This window comes from Festucalex cinctus, chromosome 9, assembly GCF_051991245.1.
Source record: "Festucalex cinctus isolate MCC-2025b chromosome 9, RoL_Fcin_1.0, whole genome shotgun sequence".
In the NCBI taxonomy this organism is placed as follows: domain Eukaryota; kingdom Metazoa; phylum Chordata; class Actinopteri; order Syngnathiformes; family Syngnathidae; genus Festucalex; species Festucalex cinctus.
In genome coordinates, this window is record NC_135419.1 from 17,368,787 (window position 1) to 17,396,059 (window position 27,273).

The following is a 27,273-nucleotide window of genomic DNA, read 5'->3' on the forward strand; positions in this document are numbered from 1 at the left end:
AATCCTCACTACACTGTACAGTGTTCGATCATTTATCGCGGGTTCATCTTTCGCGGCCTCGCTGTTTTGCAGATCTTTTACAGCAACGCTTTTTTTTTTTTTGGTCTTTGTGCGGCCGTATCTCTCAAACCTTATGTCCCACCGGGGACATACGGGCATCCGGGATTCATCGCAACAAGATCTTTCCAACGGTGGTTGTCCCGTCGCTCCACGACATTGCATTCCCAAGATATAAAATATATACTGTGCTGTATAACAAGTAAATAAAAAAAACAACAACATACTTTTAATGAAAATGACTGTAAATTAAAAAAAAAACACACAAATGATGAATAAAAAAGCATTCATAAAAAAACTAAAAATCATACCAAAACGGAAAAACATAATAAATGAAAAAATATATATGTTCTGTGCTGTATACTGTAATAAATAAATGAAAAAAAAACATACAATTAATGGTAAAAAATGAATGTAAATGAAAAAAGAACATATATTGTGAATGAAAAAGCATTTATAATAAAGTAAAAAAAATCACACCAAAAAAAACAATAAACGAAAAAATACATATAAGTAACAGGATTTATTTATTTATTTATTTAAACGCAAATTTCCATTATTGCGGGTAGTTTTTGGAGCGTAATATCCGCAATAAATGAGGGGACACTGTACTCCGTAAAAAATCATTTTGTTGAGTTTCTAATTAACAAATTACTTTACCGCCTGTTTATGTACAGGTGAGTAAGATGGTAATAAGGTGTTTTAGATCATTGTTTGAGGAAGACGTGGAACGAATCGCCGTACAACTTGGGTACTTGGATTATATAAAAAATAAAATAAAAATGTTTGAGGTTTTATTTTGTTTGCACCATCAGAACAAATCAAGCCAGCCGCAACAGCTTTCCAAATCATAGCTGGACATCAACGCAATGGCCTTGGTTGTCTTTTATTTTGAAGTTGACCTTCACGGTATGTGGCAGCATGTTCCTGCCATCATGACTGCAGTTGACTTGATTGCGGTAGCGGCTAGCAACAGGTGCTGTCTGACTACTTTACAAATTCTGAATCGAGACACCTCTGATACTAACAGCATTACAAAGTTGAAGTTCCTACTGATCCATTTTTAACAAACCAGGCTTACTCAAATGTGCTGGTTTTAGTAGGCTACTGTATACAAAAATTTAATCTACTAATGTTTTGACAAGAAAATTCTGTATGGTCTATCCATACATGGTTTAAACGTCGTAAAAACATATCTTAAAAAAGTGAACCAGTCGGTTGTTCATTATGTGAAATTTACTCAATTGTTCTTGAACCAGGCAAAAAACATTATTTTATTCGAGTACAAATGCAGCCTTCAACGTGTGACCATCGCCGCGATGGAAACACAAATCAGATCAAGTGTTACCGCTCTAAATTGTACTTTGGCAAAGCGAACCGAACAACAGCACCGCTTTGGTGGAAACACGCACGGCTACGCTCTCTTATAACAACCTTTGTCTCCCAAAAGTATATTTCAGATTACTAAATGGGCAATGAAGGTTTTATTGTGTGCGTTAGGGCGCGCCGTTGCGAGCCAACAAGAGCAAGTAACCCTTAAAAGTGTCTCGCCCATCATCACACGCTAACGACATCCAAAAAAGCTTTGCACAACACGCGAGTGACAGCGGAGACGGACACGTCTCAGTGCCTCCGACTGACAAGTTGTGGTCTTATCGGAGCTGAAATGAAACACATGTACATTCTTTCAGCGCCGCCAGTGCAAACAGATTTAAGGCCTCTCGCTATTGGCAAGCCATAAAGAAATTGCAGAAACGGCAAAGGAGTTTGAAGGGGGAGCCAAAACACTCAACAGAAACGTTCTGCCTTGTGTCGAGGCGAGGAGGCGGAGGAATTTGAACCTCGTAGGTATGCCTCATGGTGGCCTGAGAGTGCTTTTTGCTCGGCGAGGGATTAAGGGATTCATATGGATCTTATCGTGTTTTACTGGGTCCTTTATGCCGGTCACGCAACTCGTGCAGATGACCACTTCCTCTAAAAGCGTTTTGACACTCTTGCCGACAAAACCGAGTGTGAGGCCGTCTTACGTTTTCACGGAATAGCACTGAAAACAGACTTGCTTCGCTATACCTGTAAAGTTTATAGCAGTGTTTCGCAAACTTTATTCAGCCAAAGAACATATTTTATGTTTGGGAAAAAAAAGGTTGCAAAGAGTAAAGTCAGTGACAAACTCACTGCTCCATGTTTATATCAATAAAACACTCACTGGCAAGACCCCTCACTATCTTTGCTCTCTGCTCACCATGCATACCACCACCCACACTCTCCATCCCAGTTTTATTAACATATTTTTTTCCCCAAAGTCGTCTTTCAATTTTCAGGCCAAAACTGAAACACTCTTGAAAAATATTTTAACTCATCTGATTCTTTCCCATATCAAATTATATATTACTCACTATATTAAACGAAATTTGAGAGCAATACTGTACATCGTCACCCTCAAGATGCTTCATCATTTCTGAAATAGAGCATTCAATTATATACATATGGTAGAATCAATATTTGGTTCAGATGTTCGCATTTTCTGGAAAAATTGGGGGGGAGAAGAAGAAGAAAAAAAAAGATTTAGGCCATTATTTGAGGAGGCTGGCAACATGATTGCTGCACCTGTTTTGACAGACACGTGTTAGATGGTTTTGGGATCATAGTTTGCAATCTCTGTGCAAAACTCTGAAGAGGGAGATTTGCTGTGCTGTATTCCCAAAATGAAGTCCCGTTATCTCATCTGAACTTGGAAAAAAAAAAAAAAAAAAAAATAAAAAAAAAAGCTCATTCAAGATGTTTGTCTGCGCACAACTTGACTATTGCAATTTTCTCATCAACTTCCTCAACAAAACTTCCTTAGATCGTCTTTAATTAGGTCAGAAGGCCGCCGTTCGGCTTTTGTCTAGATCACAATGGCTCAGCCACATCATTTCCATTGTGTCGTCATTGCACGAGCTCCCTTTTAATTTCAGGATTCAGAGCGAAATGTCAACTTCGAGAGGCCTCACTGGTCAGGCTTCTGCATACTTGGTGGGTCTGATGTCATTTCATTGTTCAGTTTGGTCAGTGAGGTCTACTAAACTTTTTTTTGTTTTGTGTTTGTTTGTTTTTTCCAGAGAAATAAAATTATATAACGAGCCTTGCAGTCCATTGCTCGCCAATTGTGGAATGTTCTTTCCATTTAACAGCTGCCTCGTCTGGACATTTTAATTAAGAACTTCAAAATACATTAATTTTGTTAAGGTGGGCATTCTAGCAAAAATCTGCTCAGTTTGGATTAGTTTTTCTCGTCTTACTGAGTAATATTTGCGATTTTGTATTTTAACCGTGTGAAGCCCCTTGTGAGTCCTCCATGAGAAGTGTCGTATCTCGGTTTTCGTGATAAATCTGATCCAGAAAGTCAGACTAAAACCGAAAATCCAAAACAACATTTTCCACAGGAATTAATAATGTAAAGCCAATGTATGACACCTGAAAATATTAAAAAAATAAATAAAAAATAGGAAAGGGACCCGCCCTCATGAGTCAGGAGCTTAATGAAGCTTTGGTAGCGCATTCGCCCCCTGGTGGTTGGCTGACTACTAGTTCCGAAAGTGCTTCATATGCACCAAATCTGCAGAAGAGCCTGCATTGTCAGTGTAAATATTGCCGAAAGTCAGTTTAATGTAATTAATTGTGGTAGCAAAAACCATAATGATGATTAAAATTTTATTAGTTATTATGCTGGGTGCTTTCTAAGAAATGCTTCGGATGAACGTGCCCACATTTTATTTTGTACAAAACAAAATATAAAAAGAAATTGACATTAACTTTACTGTTATGGACACAGTCTTCACTTATCCTAAAATTTAAGTTTATGTTATTTCACCAGAAATCCAAATATCCCCAACTTTCTGGGACTTGGTCTCAGTTTCACATTCACGTCCCACCCTATGATTGACTGGCAAGCAGTCTCGGGTGTGGACCACCTGCCGTGACCAAGAACAGGATAAACCGCACTGAGAACCATCAGTGCAAATGCATGCGTTTGAAAGTTTGGCCAATTTTACTGCACATGCTTTGGCTTGGAAGAAAACCCGTGCAATAAATTGACACTTTTGGCGCTGGTGTCAGCTCGTTCGTCAACATGTCAACCTTGCCTAAAAGTGTTAAGTCGGCTTCTTTTGATGGAAGCTGACAGCGTAACAGGAACCATTTTATCATTTTCCACATACAAGCCAGAGACCAATTTAAAAACAATTTTACGACATGAAATGTGATTATGAAATGTGGACGGTCGAGCCGCAGGTGTTGGTTGCATAGTTCGTGCGGAAAACTTGCACGAGTTTGATGTTTTCAGAAGGTTGAAATGATCGCTGTGGTTCTCGTTTGGGGATGCTGACAGGCAGAAAAGCAGAATGTTTTCATTTTGAAATGACTGCTTTTTTGTATTCTGTTATTACAACTTTAATTTCCTGTTTTTCCCATTGTGTTACGATGTAATTCTATTGTCCACAAAAAAATATGACTTGAGTAAAATTATTATTCTCCTCATTTGTGGCTTCAGTCCCAAAAAAACTACGACTGTTCTCTTAATATTTCAACTTTTCTCATAAAATCAAGACTTTCTTCTTTTATTTTGTAATTATTTTGTGAATTTATTTTTCCCCTGCATAGCCTACTATGATTTTATTAGTCTAAAATGATTGTAACTCATGAAAACGTTTTCCCCATAGAAAAATAAGGACTTTGTTTGTCAAACTAAAAAGCATTTTCTGTTCAATTACATTTTTGTGCTATTCTCCTTAAATTTAAATATGTTGGAAAATTATATATATAAAAAAATCACAAACAATTTTGAAATTATACTTTGCGATTTTATTCTAAGAAAAAGTGTGACAATGCTAGTAAAATTTGACACAAACCTTGTGAAAAAAAAAATCTTTACAAATTTTTTTGTAAATTCCTTGCTTAATTTGACCCAAAACTAACAACAACAAAAAAAATAGTTTATATTTTCATATGATTACTAGGACTTTGTAAAATGATGATTATTTTCAAAATACACAAACTATTCTCATAAAATCGTGACTTGATTCTTGAAAAATTACTTACATTTTCTTGGAACTTTCTGACCATATTTCTTTTTTTTTAACAGTACTTTGTCTTGTATTATTACTATAACTTTATTTGAAATCTTTTGAGTGACATATTCTTTTAAAATTGTAAGCCTACATTTTCCCCCAAAGTAAAAAAAAAAAAAAAAAAAAAGTACTTTATTTTGTATAACCAAGTAAAATCAGAACTAGTCTTATAAAATTACAACTTTTTTTTGCATACATTTCTAAATTGATTCCCGAAATATTGCAACTGTATTCTCGAAAAAGCATGACTATGCTTCTAAAATGCAATTTTCCTTGTCTTTGTGCTAGAAAGCGAATCTTGACCTAGCCTAGCCGCCAAGTCATGGGTGCAGTAAGTCGGTATGTGTGCGGTGTTATGTGAACTGAAATCGTTATCTCCCCTTTAAAGTTCATTCCTACATTTTCTCGACAGCTTGTGTGGCAAACCGTAGTGGTCTGACCAGACTGCACTGACCATATTCTCGTTTTCCCCTGTGCTTGTAAACGTTAAAAAAACGGGCACCGACGCGTCCAGTGTTTTCTCACCGCGGCCCAACTGCAGCTGTTCCATGTCATTTACTTTCCCCCAAAATAAGCAATTAATACGCTCAGATGGAGCTGAGGTTTTTACACCAGCTCGGGGAAGTCTCGCGGCGCGCCACTCGATATTTCCTGCACGTGCGTAATTTGTAGCGTTGTTATTTGTTTTAGCTCAAATTTCTGCATGCGCGGATGATGGTTTTGCCGAGATTAATAGCCGGGAGCGCCGTTGCGCTTAATTGTTATGTCATTCGGTAACGGGTCCAGCTTCCATGCGGCAGTGAAATTGGCGGACATCTGGGAGAAAAAAAAAAAAAAAAGGAGAGGTAGAAAAAAGATAGCGCCGACATTAACGTTGTTCTCAACAAATGGGAGGAAACAGTAGAAGACATTTAAGGGAATGTCAACAAATTCTGCCCATCTGGAGAAATCATAACTTTATATTAGTCACTATGTTACATGACTTACGTTTATAGATAAAAAAAAAAAAATTTGTAAAATTAAAATGCTTTTTTTTTGTAACATTTACCTTTATTTTGGTTAAATTACAACTTCATTTATGTACAATTCGGGTTTTATTATTACTTTACTTTACTAAATTACGGCTGATGACGGTGATCACACCCAAAATAAGTACATTGGCGTGAAATTTTGACTTTATTCCAGTGAAATGTTTTTTTTTTCTGGTAAATAATACAACTTTATTCTTAGAAAAGTCTGACTTATGTCTGTTTTTTTTTTTTTTGGAGGATATTATTTATTGACTCATCATGGCAACTTTAAATATCATCATGGCGACTTCAAATGTCATGGAAACTTCAAATCCATCATGGTGACAGCAAATGTCGTCGTGATGACAAAATCTCGTCTTTTTTGTTTTTTTTTTGTTTTGCTCGCTAGATGACCCTAATACACCGTCGTAATTATAATAAGCCTCGAACAAAATATGGTTTGGCTATATTCTCATATTTAAAAAAATAAAAAAAATACATATTTTGCAGTACTTCACAAAACAAGTTTTTTTTTCCAATAGCTGAATTTTCTGTGATCCGAATAATTCTTTCCAAATCTCTGCATGAAGTAACGTCATGCTAACAGTCAAATTCTATTCATAATAAAAGGCACACAACCTTTTGTTTATATTACGTAAGACACCAAAAACGATGCAACATCTACTTCCTGACAATACTTGACCACAATTGGTCAATTGTCATGTGACAAGTCCTTTGCCCAGTCTTGCATGTGTTTCCACAAATTTGAGTGTCAACTTGCTCTATTTACGCCTTTTCTTCCCACGTTTGCCGGGAAAAGTGTCTTTTTGGGAAGGGTCGAGGTCTTAGTGAGTTTAAAGCAATTAGGCAGTCATCTGTACAAACAGGCTCGGAGGCAAAAACCACACAGGCGAAGAAACGGGGGGTAAAAAAATCGCCGGAGTCTGGCGAACGTGAGAGCGGCCGACCGGCCGGTCGGCCCGCCGCACGGCTGACCCTGTCAAGAGTCGAACGCTCAGACCTGATTGTCGCCAGATGTGCTTCCTTTGCTTCCTGTCATGTGATGACGTGCACCATAAACGTATTACCCTCAAATAGGTGATTTGGTAATGGTGATGGAAATTAGGACACTTCCTGTCTTGGTGAAACATCTGTTCAATGCCCTATTGTGAAATGTATATAAGCGGGTGGAATAGATGTGCATGTGATGTTATCAACGTGGCGTGTTCTGCGGAACTGCTATTTTGTACGAAAAGCGTGCTCCGGATCTGCAACAACTCCTATGACGCGACAGATGGATTATGTCATGAAAAACTTTGTTTGACAAATCAACGTGGGCCAAGAAGTTGATTGGATGGATCCACTTGGGATCAAAATGTGGGGACGCTGGTTATGATAAAACTGCTGACAATAATCCAAAATCCTGCAATTGGGAATTTGAGTTTGGGGCAGTTTTGGATTGTTGATTATAGTTAGTTATTATTATTATTATTATTATTATTATTATTTTAATTCAGTTGTTTATAATTAGTTTAAAGAGCAGGTGGTTGTTTTTTATTATTATTATTATTATTATTATTTTAAAAATGCTTTGTTTTTTAGTTTAGTTTTATATTAGGATTAGTATTATTATTATTATTTTTTATAGTTGCCATATTTGTGGAATGTATATTGTGCTCACAAAGAACTCTTCGACCTTCCTTCTTTATTCATGCCGACTCCGAATTGCGTCATGCGGTGAGTTATTTCCTTAAAAAAATAAATAAATAAACATCTGAAAACTGAAATGTGAACACCAGGTTTACGCTGTATCCACACAAACAAATCCTGCATAGCTCTCAGTACAGTATTTGCATAATTTCAGCAATTATCTTCAAACATATGCAATGTATTTAGATATAAATCTCTGAATTCATGTCACAGCTAATATATATTGAAATTCTCTTTTTGTATTTGTTTCTGTTTTTTTCGTTAAACTTGTTGCTGTTAACAAAAAAATAAGCACTTATATGTTTTGCTTTATTTTATTTTTTTTATTTTTTTTTTTTTACCTCCTTACTACACCAAATGTGAACCAAACCGTGACCTAAAATCAATCAAATGTCTGACCATAACTCTGATTTTTGGTAAATGACTTGATTACTTTGTCATACTTTTTTTTTTTTTTTTTCAGACAGAAATATTTGATGATGATGATTACACTTTGGTGTCACTTTCCATCTTCCATCTGTCTGAAAAAATATTGTGTGTGTTTGTATTGTGCCAATAATCAAGCTAATTTCTCTATATGGATGCCAGAACAAAACAATCTCCCAAAGTTGGACGTTTGCTTTTGAAACTGACGACTGAAGAAACTCGTCCAACGGGTCGTCCGAGGCCTTCTACCAAGTAAATATTATGTTTGGCCCAAGAAGAAAACAAGTGTATTATTTGCTGAGCGCATTTATTAAAACCATTCTGCGGCTCTCTGGGTGGCTCGTCCCTAATCTCCGTCCATGAGTCCTCCATGTGGAGCCGGTCCAACACAAACTTTGCTCTCAGACAACAGAGCGTAATGTCCTTTTTCTTTGACAATCCTGCACACAAAACTCCCCTGACGTGATTGTGTTGTTTTTTTTAAATCCTTTGGGAAGCACTGATTCGGAATCTGGGTCACATTTCTCCATGTCTGTGCTGTCAGTTTTGGGGGTTTTATAACTCCCTAAAATTTCGATCACTGCGAGCCGTCGTGTTTTTGTTTTTTTTGCTTTGACTTGCAAGCGAAAACGAGATACAAGCACTAGTTGGTGGCAGCAAACAACTCAATTCTCTTCCCAGCCAACAGCTATTTGGCAGATACCGAACAATTCTTCCAAAATGACACAAGCTGTACTTCTAACACACAATGCAAAACGGCAATGATCGGCTTAGTAGAAGGAGAAAAAGTAAAATTAGAAGTAGTAGTCAAAGTAGCAGAAGTAATAGCAGAAGAAGTAGAAGAAGAAGAAAACGTAGAAGAATAAAAAGCAGAAGAAGAAAAGTAAGAAGAAGAAGAAGAAGTATCGAAGAAGTACCGGAAGTAGAAGAAGTAGAAATACAGGTAGAAGTAGAAGAAGAAGAAGTAGAAGTAAAGAAGAAGAAGAAGAATTTTTTTAAACATTTATTTATCAACAAATGAAGCTTACAGACTTACAGAAATATTGAAACATACAGCTGAGAGATACCAAAAACAGGAAAGTGAAAACCGACAACATAAACACGAAGAAGAAGAAGTAGAAGAAGAAGAGGAAGAAGAAGAAGAAGTAGAAGAAGAAAAAGTAGAAGAAGAAGACGACTAGGATTATACATCTGGTTACACGACACATGAGTATGGTTAAGGTAAGCCAATTTAAACTAAAAATAGACATTTCTCTAAATCAGCGCGCCTTGTTGTTGATGACAAGATGCTATAAAAATGCTTATGGTGCCTCATTACGTAAGTGGAATTACCCTAAACTAATTTCAAGGGGTTGAGGGCGAGCTGCGTTCCCAGGGTTCATATCAGGGTTGGTGAAAGGAGGGGAGGTGCGGGCGGGGGGGTCTTTCGAATTCAACTCCCTGAGGGTGGGAGCGTGAATGGAGGTCTGTTTTGGGAACTCAGCGCCACCATGTGTGCGTGCGCTCCGTCTTAATGCCGCCTGACAGGTCATGGCTGCCGCTCAGCTGCTGGCGTCGGCGTGCGGGGGTCTCGGCTTACAGGCGGCGGCGGGGAAAGGGTGGCGAGGCGAGAGAGGTGGAGCGCCTAAGTTCACCAGAACGGTAGCGCTGATGTCGCATTTCACCACCTAATTAACCTTTCGTTAAGACCCTCGTGACCAATCCGGGGGATGATCACCAAATTTTGACGCCATACTCTTGTCGTCGTTTCCAACGTACGGAAAGATAATCTGTTTCTTCTATGACAAAGTGGCAACTTGCAGATACAGTAAATTGTGCTCCTGCCATCTAGTGGTAGACCATTTCATTGTCCTACCTGTCACAATACGTCACTGGCACAGATAGCTGAACTAATCATTTGCAGACCAATAAAGTAAAATTGGCTCATTTCGCAGCACAGTGGTTGGGATTCACCAAACTAGATTATAATGTAGTGTGAAATGATATTGAGGCTCGTGTCCCTTACAGCCAGTGATGCCTTCAAGGTCTCCTGCACCGGCCAGGAAAAACAAGTGCCCCTCACATCCGTCTCAGAGACGCTCCCGCACTCCTTTCAAGGTTGTTTCGGAACAAAACAATTAGCCAGGGCGCACACGCGGCTCGCCGTTGCCTCGTGACCTCCCCGAGTCGGTCGGCACAATGGCTTCCAGCTGTCCGCTTCGGTGGGACGCCGCCGGGGGAATATTTTGGAGCCCGTGTCACTTTGGCAAAGGATTTACACTTGATTAGTAAGGCCTCGTTCCACACGTGAAAGAAAGACAGAGTGGAAGAAAATTGTCTCCACGTTGAGAGGCCTCTGATGAACTTCGCCAGCGTTTGCCGTCAGACTGTTTAGTCCGCTTGATGATGGAATGGACGCAGGCGTGATAATCAACACAAAAATGTGCTGGGAGTGCCAATGTCAGGTCAAACAAATGTTTAAGCTTATGCTTGTGTGTTTGTGTGTGTGTGTGTGAGTGTGTGTTTGTTTTTGTTTTGGTTTGTTTTTTTTGTTTTTTCTGTTTGAGATTACGAGAGCCATTTTGTCGTCATTTTTTTTTTTTTTTTTTTACCTTGATTTTATTTTACATTTTTCAAATTCGGAGAGAGTTACTGATCTCTAATTTTATTTATTACATTTTTATCTTATTTTGACACTTTTTAGTGCCTTTTTAATTTATTTTAATGTTCAGAGAGATGTTTGTCATTCTCAAAATTTTGTATTTAGTTTTTTATTTTTTTATTTATTTTGTAATTTATTTTTGTATTTTTCCATTTGCCAATTATATTACATAGGTATTTACTTTTAGTAGATCTTGTTTTGTCATCATTATCATTTTTTATGTATTTTTATTATATGGTGTACCTGCATTTCTAAAATATTTTTTAAACTTATTTTATATTTTTTGTTACTTTTTAAATTTATTTAATCATTTATTTAGCCATTTATTTATGATTTGTAGACCTTGTTTTGTCCTTGTCACCATTATTGACTTCTATTATTTTCATTATTCGTAAATATACAGTATACCGGTATTTATAGAGAATTTTGATATATTTTTTAATTTGTGATTTAAATTTGTTTTCTATTTTATTTTTATTTTATTTTACTTTTTTTTTTTTTTAAAATAAAGTAAGACAATACATCTCAATAAATATACTTCAGACACAGTGTCAATCAAAACTGAACACTATTATCTTCATGAAAGCCGCATTTTGGATGTCGCTCTTTGACTGGCTCTGCTGCAGGTGTACTTATTAAACTTAATAATACAGTTTTTTTATGCAAATTCGCCGAGATGTATATTGGATAAATCACATCTGGAATCAAGATTTGCAAGATTTTTAAAATGAGCATGATATGCTGCATAAGTCAAGAAATATCCATAACTATATATAAAAAAAACAAAAAAAAGTTGACCTTTTAGCCTCTTCTTTCTGCAGTGACCAATAGCGTGTTTGTACGTGTGGCCCCCACCGAGGTCAAAGCGCATGCAGCACCGCACATACCTGCAGGCTGCACGCAGCTGCTGCTAAATCTTCCTGTCTAACGTGCACCTTCTGTGCAAACAAGCCGGAGTACGGCAGTCACGTGAACACCTCGCTTACTCCAAAACTGTGTGGTCTTTTTTTTTCTCCCCCCCCCCCCCCCCCCCCTTCACTGTGTGTGTGTGAGAGTCAGATGGCTTTTGGTGCGTTTTGTAAGCAGATTATTTCAGATCAAGACGTTGGCGTGTGTAGAAAGTCCACTTAATTCCCTTTTGTACCCGAGTCCCCAAAAAGGAATGTGACTGTGTAATAACCCTATTAATGTTTAATATTTCCAAGAGATGACTGACAGAAACTTCATGTTATGTTTTTTAGAAGCATTTTCTCCATCAGCATTACAATTACTTGGGGTTTACAGAGCAGTGGGGGTTTTCAACAACACCTGGAAAGAAAAAAAAACAAAAAAAAAAAACACCCACCGACAACTAAAACAAATAGGAGTCCTGCTGCTTACGTATTCAGGAACCCGGCGAGCTGTCGACAACACATGAAACTCTACGCAACCGTGAACTCGCCCCAGTTCCTCCTCCACGTCGCCCCGTTTGCTGCCCGGCTACCGTATCCAGTTGCCGCCGCTGGGACTTGACCCCGGCGGCATCATTCGCGAGGGGGTGAAGCGGGGGTGGACTTACCTTGACGTGGGAGGCTGGAGGTGCAGAGCGGCGCTCATGCAGACAAGCCAAAAGGGTTTGAGTTTCCATTCCATCAGCTGTGAGCCACCTGTCTGGCCCGTGACAGGCTAAGCACTGCATGGCGGTTGGAAAATATACCTGTGTGGAATAAGGCACTTTGTCACAATGAATAGAGACTGCTGAGAGAATGATTGTTGAGTACAGGGCTGATTTTCACATTCATGTTTTCTTCTCTACCACGGGACATTTTCAGGCCATTCTTAATGGAAATAAATGATGAAAAAAGTTTCTGTCTGTAGAGATTGCGCAAGACGTAGAACTGCATTAGAGGCCACAAAAGGCCGTCGTCCAGAATGAAATGTGGATGTGTAGGCGAACCATTATTCAACAACAAAGCGGTTCAATCGCATGTAAAATTGTGCTCCATACTTTGAATGGGTAAAAAATTAATAAATAAATAAATAAAATAGTCATCTGGGCCCGGTTGTTCAATTCTCAGTTATTTTAACCACTGTTTAACCCCTAACTGTCGGTTAAATTCTTAACCCGCCGTTAACTAACCGGGCCCGTTTGTTCAAAACTCGGTTATAGCTTTAACCATTGGTTAGAAGTAGATTTAACCGACCATTAACTTTAACGCCACTGTTATCTTGTTGTTCAAAACTCTTAACTTTAGCCGGCTGTTAACTTTCTGTTAAAGTTAACACACCTTAAGGACCGTCGCTAACTTTTTAACAGTGTGGTTAACTCTGTGTTCGTGGCTAATGCTGGCCTTCATGATGCCCACTGAGCGCAGGAAGAAGAGAGTCTTTCAAGGGCTTGACTTTGACGTTGGTGATTATTCTAATGAAGAGTTAAATCATACGTTACCTCTTAGCAGTGATAAAATTCCAAGTCTCATGCTGAGTCAAAAGAGAAAGAACAAAAATGTGTTTTTTAAGACAATTTCTAAAAATGGACAGAGAGAAAACAAAAATTATGATGAATTAAAAATAAATAAATAATGTCACAAAAACTCCTAAATTACTTTAACCATTAATTGTTTAACGTTTTCTTCGTCAGCATCACTTTCGCCGACCCGGAAGTAAACAACAAGAGAAATTGTGGGATATATATATCGGTGCTAACCAGTGACGTAAACAACATGGTTAACTTTGATGGTGCCGTTAACAAGCGGCATGACTAACCATGTTTTGAACAACGCATATTTAGCGGCCGGTTAATTAACGGCGGGTGAAGAATTTAACTCATTCACTGCCAATGACGGATATACACGTCAATGGGAACGGAATTGACTTAACTCATTCACTGCCATTGACGGATATACACATCAATGGCAGTGAATGAGTTAACTGGCGGTTAGGGGTTAAACAGTAGTTAAAATAACCGAGAATTGAACAACCGGGCTCTGATAGACAAATAAAACATGAACAATAGATCAAATTGTAAACATAAGCAATTATCCAACATCTATGCACCTCTATGCATCACCTATGTGCATTTCAGTAGCAAGGCAAAAAAAAAAAAAAAAGTATGACATTTTACTGCAAGCTTTGAAAAAGAAAAAAAGTGAGCCATGTGATGGATACATCTAAAAATAAAAACTGAAATTTTAGCTATCTATCTAGCTAGTTATGTAGTAGGTAGCGAGATCCTGTAGAGATGGATGGATGGATGGATGGATGGATGGATGGATGGATGGATGGATGGATGGATGGATGGATGGATGACAGGCACACAGAGGCAGACAGCCCCTGGTGGTTGACTGAAAAAAAATAGATGCAACACAGCCAGCCTTTTAAAATAAAGATTTTAATTTAATCGTAGCAGCCAAAATTATGATCATGATAAAAATCTGATTATTTGTGCAGCCCTAGTAGCTTTCTGGATTGATGGTTAGCTCGGCATGTACACATGTAACTAGCTAGGTAGCTTGGTAAGAAGATAGCTAACAAATCTATAGAATGTTGAATCAAGCTATATCCATCATAGCTAGCTAGCTAGCCAATTAACTGAGATAGACCACACTAAAACCAGAGTTTGTTGTGTTATTTTTGTGTGCGTGGAAAGCAATGGCCCTTTCAAACCACTTAATTTCCTCTGTAAAAAGGACATTAAAATGAAGGGGAGGGAAAAAAAACTACTCGCATAGTCGCGTCTTCATTTTAAGGGCGTTGTGAGTTATTTTAGCACAATTGTAGCTTTTTGGTGTCGATGAGCGCAGCGATCGTAGGCGAGAGAAAGCAAAGGAAGTGAGAGGTGACTGCCACTGACTGAGGCTTTCCACCACAAACCGCAGGCTTGAATCATATCTCTGAGGCTAAAGCCACCGCCTCAGGGAGCCTTTGTTTTTTTTTGTTTTTTTTATTGTCATTGCTAATCGGTGCAGGCGACACAGCCTATCTGTGAATTCCAAAGGCAACAGGAAGTCTTGATTAGGTCTCACGAGGAAGTCGGTGGAAATTTGTGGTCACCAACAACAATGTGCAGCCACCGGCTTGGAGCACAAACTGTGACATTCACAATACACGCAAAATGTCTATTGGATGTACTGGTATTTAGCTTGGAAAATGTCTTTAAACTGTAAAAGATGGTGGGTGGTTCCTCAAATGATCGTAACTGTTTGTACTGGATGGAAAAAGTGCATAAATTTTTATTGTATCTAAATATTGTAGTGTTTTGTTTTACTGTCTGTACTGTGGATGCACTGTAATACAAAGTATTATGTGCTTGTCACTAAAGGACTCATATGTCTGGGAGAGAGCAATTGGTGGAGAACCAGGAAGTGAAGGGTGCACAGAGTTACTTCAGCCCAAAATATGCATTGAGATAACCATTAACCATTTAATATTGAATTGATTTGGGACTCAGTGTGATATTTGAGAGAAAATATTTAATATTTCAGTAGCATGACACTAAAAAAGGTGTAAAATTTTGCTGCATGCTTTAAATGGGAAGTAGGACCGGTTGGACAAATTAAAAAGCTACTAGTCCAAATTGAAATCTTAAAGTAAAAGCTTGCATTCATACCTATTACGACTATTATTATCTACCAATAAGGCATTGTGGAAAAAAAAAAGTGAGAAATGTTGCTGCATGCTTTGAATATTTAGGCTAGTTAAAAATAAATAAATAAAAATAAAGTGCCTTTTTTTTTTTTTTTTGCATAAAATGTTGGATTTTTTTTTTTTAAAGGTTAAAAATGTTAATCGTACTTGCAACCTTGCAGTACTTATTCATATTTGCTAATATAGAAAATATTTCTGAACAATATAGTTCCACAGTCACAGATTCGTATTCTCCCCAATCCGGTTTCCCAAATTATGCAGTCTAAAAACAGTCATACAGTACATACAGTAAGTTACATAGTGTTCAGAATTAAGTCTCGTACGAGTACGTTTTTCATGACGGTACCACTAAAACCAAATACAAATGTGACATATTTTAATAAACTTTCTCTACCCACAGTCCACTGGGTCCCATGTCATTTAAAACCTCACAGAAGCCATAATAAGTACATATAGCTAAAACCTTGTCTTATCTTGAGGAGCGAATATGAAAAACTTGACCTGTAATAACATGCTGGAACGGAGGAGGGAGGATTTACCTGCACGGAAAAGGAAATGAAACGGTCGTGACCACGCAGGGGGAACGGGAAGCCAACGTTGACAGCTTAGACGACCCGGCTTAAGCGTTCTTCTTTTTTCTCTTTTTTTTTAATTTTTTTTATAGCATTCATCTGTCAGCGAGTGTATAATGAGGATCATTACACGGAGCGAGGCTCACGCTGCAGACATCCCAGCATTTATCTGATTTGGGGATCGTGCTAACGCGTACCTGGGGCTCACGTGAAGAAGAAAAAAAACGACAGTTTCCTTCAGGCTAAAGTGTTGAAAGGATTTTCTCTTTTTTTATTGCTCTCGTCGTGCGTAATTGCAGGATACACTATTGCTGATTCACAAAAACACAAAAACCAGGGTGGGGACCTGTCACGTTCCCCGAGCCAAATTGTCCGACGTGATTTTCTTGGCGTGAATACGGTGTTTCCGCGGCAAATAAATACCAATGACAAGAAAACCGAGCCTGTATCAAACCATTAGCGGCTGAAGGAAGAAGTGAGGAAACATTGGACATGGTTTACATTTGTACCCGGTGTGTAAAGGAAAGTCACATTTTCACATTCATAACTGTCAAAGAAGTGTAAAGTAATTAACCGCCATGAGTAGCTTAAACACACACACACACGTACACATCCACAAGCACGAAGTTAAAAGCTGCTATGCAAACAATGCAAATTTTTTAAATTAGTCTTACCACTCACTGAAAACACTTAAAACAAAACTTACTTTAAGGCCTATGTATCTTATCTATCTATCTAGTAGCTACTAGCTAGCAAGCTACGTAGCTACGAGCTATTTAGCTAACTAGCTAAGATTTGAACTATCTTTCCATTTTTTATTTTTAGACATAACACATTTTTTCTCATTCAAAGCATGCCATAAAATTTCACTTTTTTCTCTTCTATTGACATAAAAATAAAGGATTATCCCTATTTACTCAACTGTTCATTTTTAAATTCAGTAAACCTTTGCTCGCACAAGAAAAGAGACGGCTGTAAAATAGTACAATAAATGTCAATAATTGACGCGTACCCATAAAAATATTCATTATTGCTTGCATTTTAAGATGTATTTAAAGTTCAAACTATTGATAATTATAAAGGGTTCTGGACTGGACATAACAGGAAAAGCAAATATTCAGAGAGGCTGGTTGATGAAGTGTACAGGCCTCATGCCTTTGTTAGCTTCTTGGAGATGAAGTGTTTTCTTTGAGTTGGCCAATGTAAATATTTCTATCCCTCTGTTGTGTTACAAGAATGCAGTGTACGACTGTACGTACTCCATCACTCAACTCAGACTAAATAGAGATTTTGCTTGTTTTTCTTCTTTACGGTATGATTGTTTGTGCGCTTTGTTCTCTCTCTGGCTGAGGTTGTTTCCATTTCTTTTGGCCGCTGCCCACCAAGAACTGCACACCTGGCAACTACCCCCGCTCCTTAGAAACGTCGTACATTGAAGACAGTTGATGGCCGAACGTCTACCACATGACAAATAACCACACCTATCAATTCAAACAAGAACGCGCGATTTCAATTTTGGGACTGCCCGTTGGGGATGATTTAACACCCGTCTTTGGATCTTGTTGTTTTTCAGACCTAATAGGGAGTTCAGGATACAAGAAAAACACTTTTGCTTCACATTATTAGGAGGTGGACTGAAGTTTTATCTCTGGCGCGCCTCTGATAAAACATGCCTCCTTTCAAGTGTGATACACGCTGAGAACGGGTGGTCCAAAGCGGAGGCACGGCTCGGTGATTTGTGGCTCTTGTGGAGACTCCAAAATCAGAAGGGATAAGAAAAGAGTGGATTGTTGTTTTTTTTTCCTTCTTCTACTTCTGTGCAGAACGTTTAGAACGCAGCCTGGATGTTGTTTGGTGCTGCTCCTGATTACAAAATCTGAATAATTGTTGAATATTGAAAATAGTCAACCTTTATGTCACATCTGACTGCTTCAATTTTGAATGTAAGCTTAGTCTGATTGGTTGCTAGCTTAACTCTGATGCTGACTTGGTGTGGTCGTGCTTAGACGAGTGAAGAACGTGTGAACAACGCACCGCAATATAACAGCGGAAGACTATTTTCATACTTGAAATAAAATCTTCTGAGACACCCTATTTTCAATCTTTGATGTGGTTTTTCAATTTTATTTTCAGCAAACATAATGCCTTCATTACTGTCAATATCATCAACTATGTTTTCAATATCATCAGCTATGTTTTGATGCGCTTTTTAAGGCTGTGTGAGTGAGAATCTGTCAACATATTCAAGGGGTACATTGTGTTGAAAGCTGCCACAAGTGGATGCGGGAAGCAGGGACGCCTGCCGAAGAAACTTCCCATGGATGTCTTGGCCACAAAACTGTTGGTTAACCTAACGCAATAAAGATGAGATGACAACTTCATATTTTCTGAATTATTGCCATGACATGCATTGAAAAAAACAGCAATGAAATAACACCAAAAATACCCTAACAAAAATAAATAATTGAATCCAAAGTCCCTAAAGCCTTTGAGCTGTAACTTTTCTTTCTGTTTCCTGTTAAACGGCAGCTTTCACTTCAAGAAACTAGACAGTCTGCTCACTTCTTTCCCAAGGTACCACTCTGTATTGATTTTTCTCATAATTCCCCAAAAGAAATATAAAGTTCACTTTTTTTTTTCATTGATTGTTAAAGGTTAAAGTCCTTCTTCTTAAAATGCCTCATATTAAGAATCAGGCTGAACTAGTAAATATCCATCCATCCATCCATCCATCCATCCATCCATCCATCCATCCATCCATCCATCCATCCAGATTATCAAATTAATTATTTTAATACTTGAGTCATTGTTTGGAGCCTTTTTATTTTTATTTTTTTAACTTAAAATCGTCCAAATGCTCTGATTTTAGCCTCTCAAGTAATTATTCACTCATTTCTGCAGTTCTTGATGAAAGCAGACTGATTTTAATAAAAAATAAGACATTTGCAAACACTGGTTTTTACTTTGAAAAACAATAACCAAACCAGTAATTGAAGCAGTTTAGAAACAGTTGGCGAGTACAACATGAGTCCCCCCCCCCTTTTTTTTTTTTAAATCACTAAACAATATAAACAACAATGAAATAAATAACACTTGAGTGTAAAATAAAATGCATCCTATTAATCGACTGAATAACCGATAGAATTGAGTCTACAAATATTCAATAGTGACAGCACTCCTCAGTCATAATCCTTGCCACAATCTTTCTTTTACATCATTGTTGCCCCGACCGGGCGAGACAGTGTCAGATCCCGTCCACAATTTGGCCGACTCTCCACTGCGGGCTCGTATAAAGCTGAAGTAACCGCGAAGAGGCCGCCTCTCCGGACTTTTAACTTGACATTCAAGGCTGTGGCCCACTCGAAAACTCACACTCCCCCGCTGACCTAAAGACTTGCACTGCATGTCTGGAAGAGCCATTTGAATGCAGACCTTTTGGTCTTGAGTTTTATGAATGTACGGCGCCACCATGTTTTGACTTCCCGTTTTGAGAGCGGCTGAATGCCAAGAAGCAAACCCGAGCACGAGCTTCAAATCCATGTTTCGTCGCACTGTACTTCATTGCTGGCATGACAGACACAAACTTGGAGACTATGTTATTTGTAGAACTCCTTGTTTTATAACTAAGAGATTCCCACCGTAATAGACTTTAATTTATCGAGCTGGTCCATTACAATACATTTTTATTGCTTATTTCAACATTTTAGAAATATGACCATCATGGTCTTATGGTCTCCTTCCAGAATGTATTATTAGCACGTTGTCAATACTTTTGCTATTTCTGAATCACATACGATGCCACAAGATGGCTCTATCTAAATAGGAAAGTAGTACATTTGGTCCATGGAATAACATTGAAGTGATACACCATATTAAGAGACAAGTTGTGTTTCGGGGAGGAGCTAATCTAAGTTTAGTCTCGGTTGTTGTGCGGAATGCTTTACAAAATCAAATGTAATTTTAAAGCAAAAAAACTCATAGTAAAGCGGCTGTATTCCACTGAGGGGCGAACATTTGTGACTATTAAGATTGTTATGAGAACGTTTAGGAGAGACAATTAATTATCTTTCGTGTCGCAGGAATTTTTGAACATGTTCAAAAATATCTAAGTCGGTTATCGTACCTGCAACCCGTAAAAAGGAAGTGTGTGAAACAATGTGAAACAAAAGCACGTGAACACAAACTGGTGCACTAACTTAATGCTGAACTTTTCTTACAATTTCGTGGTAGTTGACTCGTGAACTGATAAATCAATTGGAACGCAATGCATTTACCGTACAATAACGATAACGGTGTTTCAAGTACGGGAAAAATAATTACAATTACTGCATTAATGAGAAAAATGAATGTCGTTAGTTTAAACTCCATTATTCCCAGCACTGCAACATGATGTTTGGATGTCGTTGTTACATTCCTAGTGTAACATCCTGTCAAAAGTCAGACCTTCAAAATAAAAGCACACCACTATAATAATACAGTTCCACAACATTTTCCTGGGCAACATGGTGCAGTCACAAGACTACTTTTGTGCTAATTACTGGTTATTGAACAAAAATAAATAAGCCACCATGTGTCACAAGAAAGTGTGCAAGAAGCTTTATTATCATATTGCATGCTTTTACTTTGAAGGTCTATTTTAACACGTTATGCCAACATTACACAATTTAGGAAATTTCTGGCAAATTCCGATTTCTTTCATATGAAACCTTGGTTTTTCAAAAAGAGATTCATATATACGCTATGACATACAAAAAAAACACGCACACACATTTGACATGTCTGAAGGACTTTCTGTCGCGGAAGTCAATCATTTCCCTGCCAAACTGCGCCCTGGCGAGATGAGAACAGATGGCCGGACCCGAAAAGCCAACGGACGTCAAGCGGCGAGGGTTGCGTCATTAGCCGAGCGAGTCTGATGAAGGTCAAACGCGAGTGGGGAGGTTGAGCCCCCGCGGAGCTCCTCCTAATTATCACGTAAAGTGTCAAACATCGCCGAGGAAGTCTCCATTGAAGAATTTGTTACCAAAATACGCTTTTGTCTATTTTGGAAACACGCAAAGCCGACGTGCCTTTCCTCTACTGAGACGCGTGAGGTTTTGTCAAACAAGATCTTAAGTTACCCATAATCCATTTTGTACCATTCGAGTCTCTATTGTTTGCACTTTTTTTTTTCTTTTTTTTTTATGCTTATGTATGTTTGTGGTGGTGGTTAGCGGATGTGTATGCGGTTGCAACTCATGAGGCTGATTAAGAGCCTTTTGTTCAGTTGCAACATTTGCGCGTTTTGAATTCCTGTGCAAATTGTTGCATGGGACTTTTGGAAACTCAAAACAATGACAAGACGTTACACATTGTACAATAGCGTGGTACATTCACCAGCCAAAGTACAATCAAATGAGTACAATTCTATCCTAAAGGTGACATACAGTGCTAATGTAACAGTATTCTGATCAATATTGTGTTTGTAAAATAACAATTAAGACGAATAATCTGGGGGGTCGGCCATTTTGTCCTGTACTGCCACCTGCTGTCAACTGCAATTGACCTCAAAGTGCCCGGACGGTCAAAACGCACACTAACCTGCTAACTAAGTTTTTGATGTCACTTAACAGGTTACGCCCCTTAAAGGCACACATGTGACACTACTTTTCTTATCAAGAACAATTTGGATTTTGAATGCGCTGAAACTTTTTTTTTTTTTTTTTAAATAATGTTTGCTCTATTTTGTTTCTGTCCTCTCTAAATTTAAATAAAGGTTTAAATTGAATAATTTTGTGATTTGGAAATGAAGTGAAAATACAGCCAACCTTTTACTGTCTTGATTGGCATATTTCTGTGAAAATCTGTTTTGTTTTGGGGGGGTTTCTAAATCTGCCATGTAAAAAGTCCCTGATTCTCCAAAGTGTCGCTAATGTACCCAATGAGACTTCTTATTGGCTTGTTTCATTTCCAGGACCAAATGGTACAGGTGTGGTCCGAGGCTATAAAAGTCAAGCGTCGAGGGTGTAAAATTTGAATCACTGAGGGTACCCACATGACAAGATTTTTGGCCACCATTAGTATGTGTTAGCATGAGGTAATTACATCCGAGGTGGAGGAGAGCGTGTGTGGTCAGGCAAACGTCAATAAAAGCTTCACCTCTAGTTAAAAAAAAATAATAATAAAAAAGTGGGAGTCTGCTTGAAAGATGATGAAACAAATGGAAGTCACAAGGACGAGTGACACAAGACAAAGTAATGAAAGCCAGACAGCAAAAAAAATGAACCTGAGATGAAGCAGGGCCATTGACGAAATATTGCAAGGTTTCTCTCTCTCTCTTTTTTATTTATTTTTTTTTAAATCTTTTGTAGTTTACGTCAAAATTTGTTTGTTTTTTTTGTAAGTGAATTGTCATAGATATGGAGGTGGTGTTGTATGGTAGAGCTGAGTGAAATTCCAGACATTTTCGTTTGGATTTGCACTCAAGTAATTTTAAAATCGGTACATATTTAGCATAGTAAAAAATAGTATTGCAAAAGTAATGACAAGAACCTGTCATTACGTTTCAGGAACATTCACAATACTTCGCCAGGAATATCTTGATTTTTATTTTTTTTTTAATTTCAGGAACATTTGCTTCTCAACCAAAACAAACTTTCTAAACAACACTAAAGGTTTGTCAAAGTACTATTGTATTTCTAAAGTAAGACTTTTTTTTTTTTTGCTTGCAACTGAGTTCAAAAGTATTGCGATGAAGGTAAATAATCACATCAGGTCATCCATTGTGTCGTTTTCCTTTTGTGTGGCAAAATGACATTCCTGGGCCGAGATCACACGCAGACTTCCAAAACCAGCACGTTGACGTCATCACCATCCACGCCAAAGCCATCCAAGCCCATCATTGTCCACTATATTAGGGGGAAAGTCCAGAAGCGGCCGTTTTCCATTTCGTGGGACTTTTTTCCACCCTTAAAGATGTCTGGGAAGGGCACAACTTCATCAAAGTATTCAAAACCGACTTTGGCCACATTGTGAGCTTTTTCAGCTGCATGTTTGCGTCATTGGACAGACACATCACATAATCCTAATCCAATTTTTAATTGTATTTATTTATTTATTTTTTTAAGTGTAATTGCCACATTAGTCTAATTTTTGCTAAAGATAAATTCAATGTTAAATCCACGATAATTCTGCTTTTTACACCGACAGAAACGTGACAGCTGTCGGTTCATTCCATAATGTACATCTTTCGGCATAATAATTGATGTAAATTGTGAGATTATAAATTTGTTTGGAGAAACTGGGATTTGTTACTGTAAAGAAGAAGGATCAGTACACGTTTGCTTTATAGAGCCTATAATTGTATCTGTTATTTTTTTCATCCAATATTTTGGAATTTAACTATGTAGACGACCACATAGCTTTATGTAACACCAACATATTTCTGGACTATTTTTAATTTTTTGACGGCATCAACTGACTCTGCATACAGCTGCATAGTTTTATCTAGAGATGACATTCATCAGCGTTAACTTGTCATTTTGTAAACAGAAAAAAAAAGCGCAAACAAAAACTTTATTACAGTTACAGTAATTTACAGTTCAAATTACAGTGGAAAATAACAAAGCGATATGAAACTATCACTGAATTTGAGTCTGCGCTATGATTGGCCAATTTGCATTCCGGGGGGGGGGGTGTGGGTTATTTGGCGCTAATCCAAATCAGGTCTGCTTTCTACTGGGTAACTCAAGTTTTTAAGCTGTTTTGAGAGGTTAAGGTCCTCATCAACTCCGTTTCCTCGCGTCTGCTGTTCCAGTCGCCGTCCATTCACGTGCAAATCCATCAGCTCCATTGTTTGGTTTGCTCCTATTAAAACCGTCTGACTCGCAGCTGCTCCTCGTGTTTGGATCCACCTGTCACGACGTTAGGGGCCCACTCGAAATCTCATTCGTCCGCCGGTAGGCGACGGGAATGACGTCAACGTCCGACCACGCTGCCAGCCGCTTTGCGACATCGTCAGCTTGGATGACAAACAAAGCAAACTCTCAGGAGGTCAGACGGACCAATGAATTGAGCCAAAACGGAACCGAGAGGAAAGCGTTCATCCCCATCCAATAACTCTTTACGCTATTATATTTTATGTCTGAGTGAGATTCGGCCTGATTGCATTAACAGGCCCAACGCGAGGCCTTGGAAGAACAAACCGGCTTGGGAGGATGGGAGGGACCGACACAGTCCTGAAAATGAGGGGAAAAGTACATTCATCAACGTATATTTGCATCTTCTGGCAACTCTTAAGAAAAACCACTCGGGTAGGAAGTGGCTATGGTTGGAAGACGAATTGTTTGGGAGCCCAAGCGAAATTCCCTTATTGTGGCTGATAGTAATAAATTCAAAGAGGAGAACACCCACTTTCTGAAAACGTCGCGGTGGTCTTGTCCTCCATTGGTTTACGTCTCGAGACTGCCAACAGTGAGAAATAATCCACAACAAGCAAAGCATTACGTGAGCTTGTCGGGACAGAATTATAGTTCACAAAAAAAAAACTCGAACTAAAAATGTGCTTGCAATATTTTGTAGTGGAACAGCAATTGATTGTTCTACCTTGTAGCATCCGAATAATTTCCTGAAAATGTATTACAATTTTCACTTTACTATAGATAAAAAAAATAAAAATAAATCAAACCGAATATTGTAATAATTTCATCAATTAAGTAATTTAAAAAAAAATTCAGCACAACACTAAACCTCTGGTGTAACACTGATTTAATAATAAATCATAAAACATAAAAAAAAAACAAAAAAAACTGGTACATTTAACACTTAGCAATCAAGTGGGCGGAGCTTACTTTGCTGAACTCTCTGCAGAGTTGGTTCCACACTAAATAAATCAACTCTCATATAACTCCACGTGCGTTGAAGTCAACTCTAAAACATTTAACACCAAAATTTTAACACTCAAATTTTTCTTTTGACAGTTTTAGTCTCAAAATACAATAAGTAAAATTGGTGAAATTATTACCTTATAGGGTTTTATTATATTATTAGGCGTTATATTTTCAGGAAATTATTACATGGTGCTACATGCTTGTCACTATACGTCATTGGCATGGATGGATGAAGAAATGATGCATTATTTGTAGTCAATAAATATAATTTTTTTGGACCAATTAGGTGAAACTAGATTGTTTACAGTACAAAAGTGCATCTCGATTGACTGCTGCGATCGCCGTCGTACGTCACACATGACTTTGAAGTCGTCTGCTGGCATGTCAAGTTTCTGCAAGCCATTACGAATAATGCATCCTCAGGCCTGATTCAAGCCATATTGATAATTCCTCTTGTGGAAATGAGCGCGAGGAACAACAACACGGGTTGGAAGGTTATAAACATGAAGAGGATCCGGCCCAGAGATAATTGCCGCAATTTTCCATGATTCATTCATGCTGATAGCGGCCGTGAACTCGGCGACATGATGACGACACGGGGGGTGAAGCGGGGCTATTTAATCAAATACACTGCAGACGTTATACCAGGGTTGGGCAAAGTATGGTCTGTGGGCTCCGTTCATTGTCAAGACTCGTGGAATATTTGTTGTCATACTAAACTAAGTGCAATTTCTGGAGAAACTGTGTGGCAATGATGAAAGCTGAATGCTAATAGCTGATTTGAATGCATGCGGAATATTTATGAAGTAAATTGAGAGATAAATTAATGAAATTCTAACCTCCCGATTACTGGACAATGCGCTTTACCAACTGTGCCACTGAACAGTATCAGACACCTGGTAATGATGATATGTATGGAAGTGGGCGTGGAAAGTGATACTTAGAAAAAGTTCAATGTCTGTCCCATTGAAAATGAATGGGGAAAAGTTGATATTAAATGTTAAATTGTGCAAATACTGTAATGTGGAATCAGACGATACATACCCCGGGAGGCGTGAATTTTTGAAGCTAGTTGAAATTTAAACAATGTAAATTCGAAGTATTATGTGGGAGTTGTTACGCGGCAAAAAAAGTGTGGAGAATAAAAATCACAATAACACATGTGGGTTGCTTCAGCATTCCCACAACATTCCCACAATTATTTTTCCCCCTGAAATTGGATCGTTCAAAAGCTCAGGGTCACTTAGAAATGTACTCATTGTTCAAGAAAAGCACTGCTTTTCGTCAATTAAAATATCATTTAATTAACCTGAAATATAGTCTTGATAATGTTAATGTGGTTAAAAAAAAATAATTTAAAAAGTGAAATACACCAAACTTCTCCAAACTTCCCAAAGGTGGCACATTTATTCTTTTTTTTTTCTTTATTATTCTATTAGCTCATTAAGTAATTGATGTTATCTAAATGACAAAATTACATATTTCATTAAAATAAAATAATTCCACAAATATATTTAGATGTTTTTCTACTACTATACTATACTTTAAGGACCTTTTAAGTTGAAAGTGCATGAAGAGATTAAAGTTGTCCATCCATCCATTTTCTGAAGCGCTTATTCCTCACAAGGTTCGTGGGCGTGCTGGAGCCTATCCATTTCTGCAAACTCAAGTCGTACTATGATATTAAGGTCAAAGTTTAATAAGGAAATAGTTAATTTAATAATTATATATATTTAATAATAATAATTTAATAAAGGTTAATTTCAAAATAAAAAATTACGATTACGCCTTTTATTCTGAAAATACACACTCTATTCTCCAAATAAGCATTTTATTCTTGAAAGAAAAAAATAAATAAATCATGCAGTGATGTCAGAATTGGCCCAAAGCGGAGGTAGGGAGAAATAATTGGTGTAGTGTAGTATGTTTGTTTTATTGGAACATTGATCCCCATTTGTAGGTAATAAGAATATGTGCTTTTCCAAATGATGCCACGTATGAATTTACGATAAACACTTTTGTGGAGAGCAGCTTGAGAACCTGCCTTAAACACAAAAACCTGACGGAATAAAGCAACAACCTCAGTGTGGTTAATGTAGTAAGATTAGAAAAACAGATCAACTTTGTTTTTTTTGTTTTTCTGAATGAAGATATCAAAATACAGCTACTATAGATTACAAATACAAAGAAAAAAAGCTGTTAAAAAAAACCATCTTGATCTTCAACTCCAAGACAGTAAGCGTGTGTATATTTCTG

The 27,273-nt window shown here is 37.8% G+C and overlaps 1 long non-coding RNA gene across 1 annotated transcript in view; it reads right to left on the minus strand.

Moving 5' to 3' along the window:
- Window positions 1-12,522: 12,522 nt before the first annotated feature.
- The window catches only part of LOC144025539 (uncharacterized), a 36,405-nt gene continuing 21,654 nt past the window's right edge, over window positions 12,523-27,273 (minus strand). The window contains exon 4 of the long non-coding RNA XR_013284905.1: window positions 12,523-12,648. This is a non-coding gene — a long non-coding RNA (uncharacterized LOC144025539). The remainder of the gene's footprint in view (window positions 12,649-27,273) is intronic.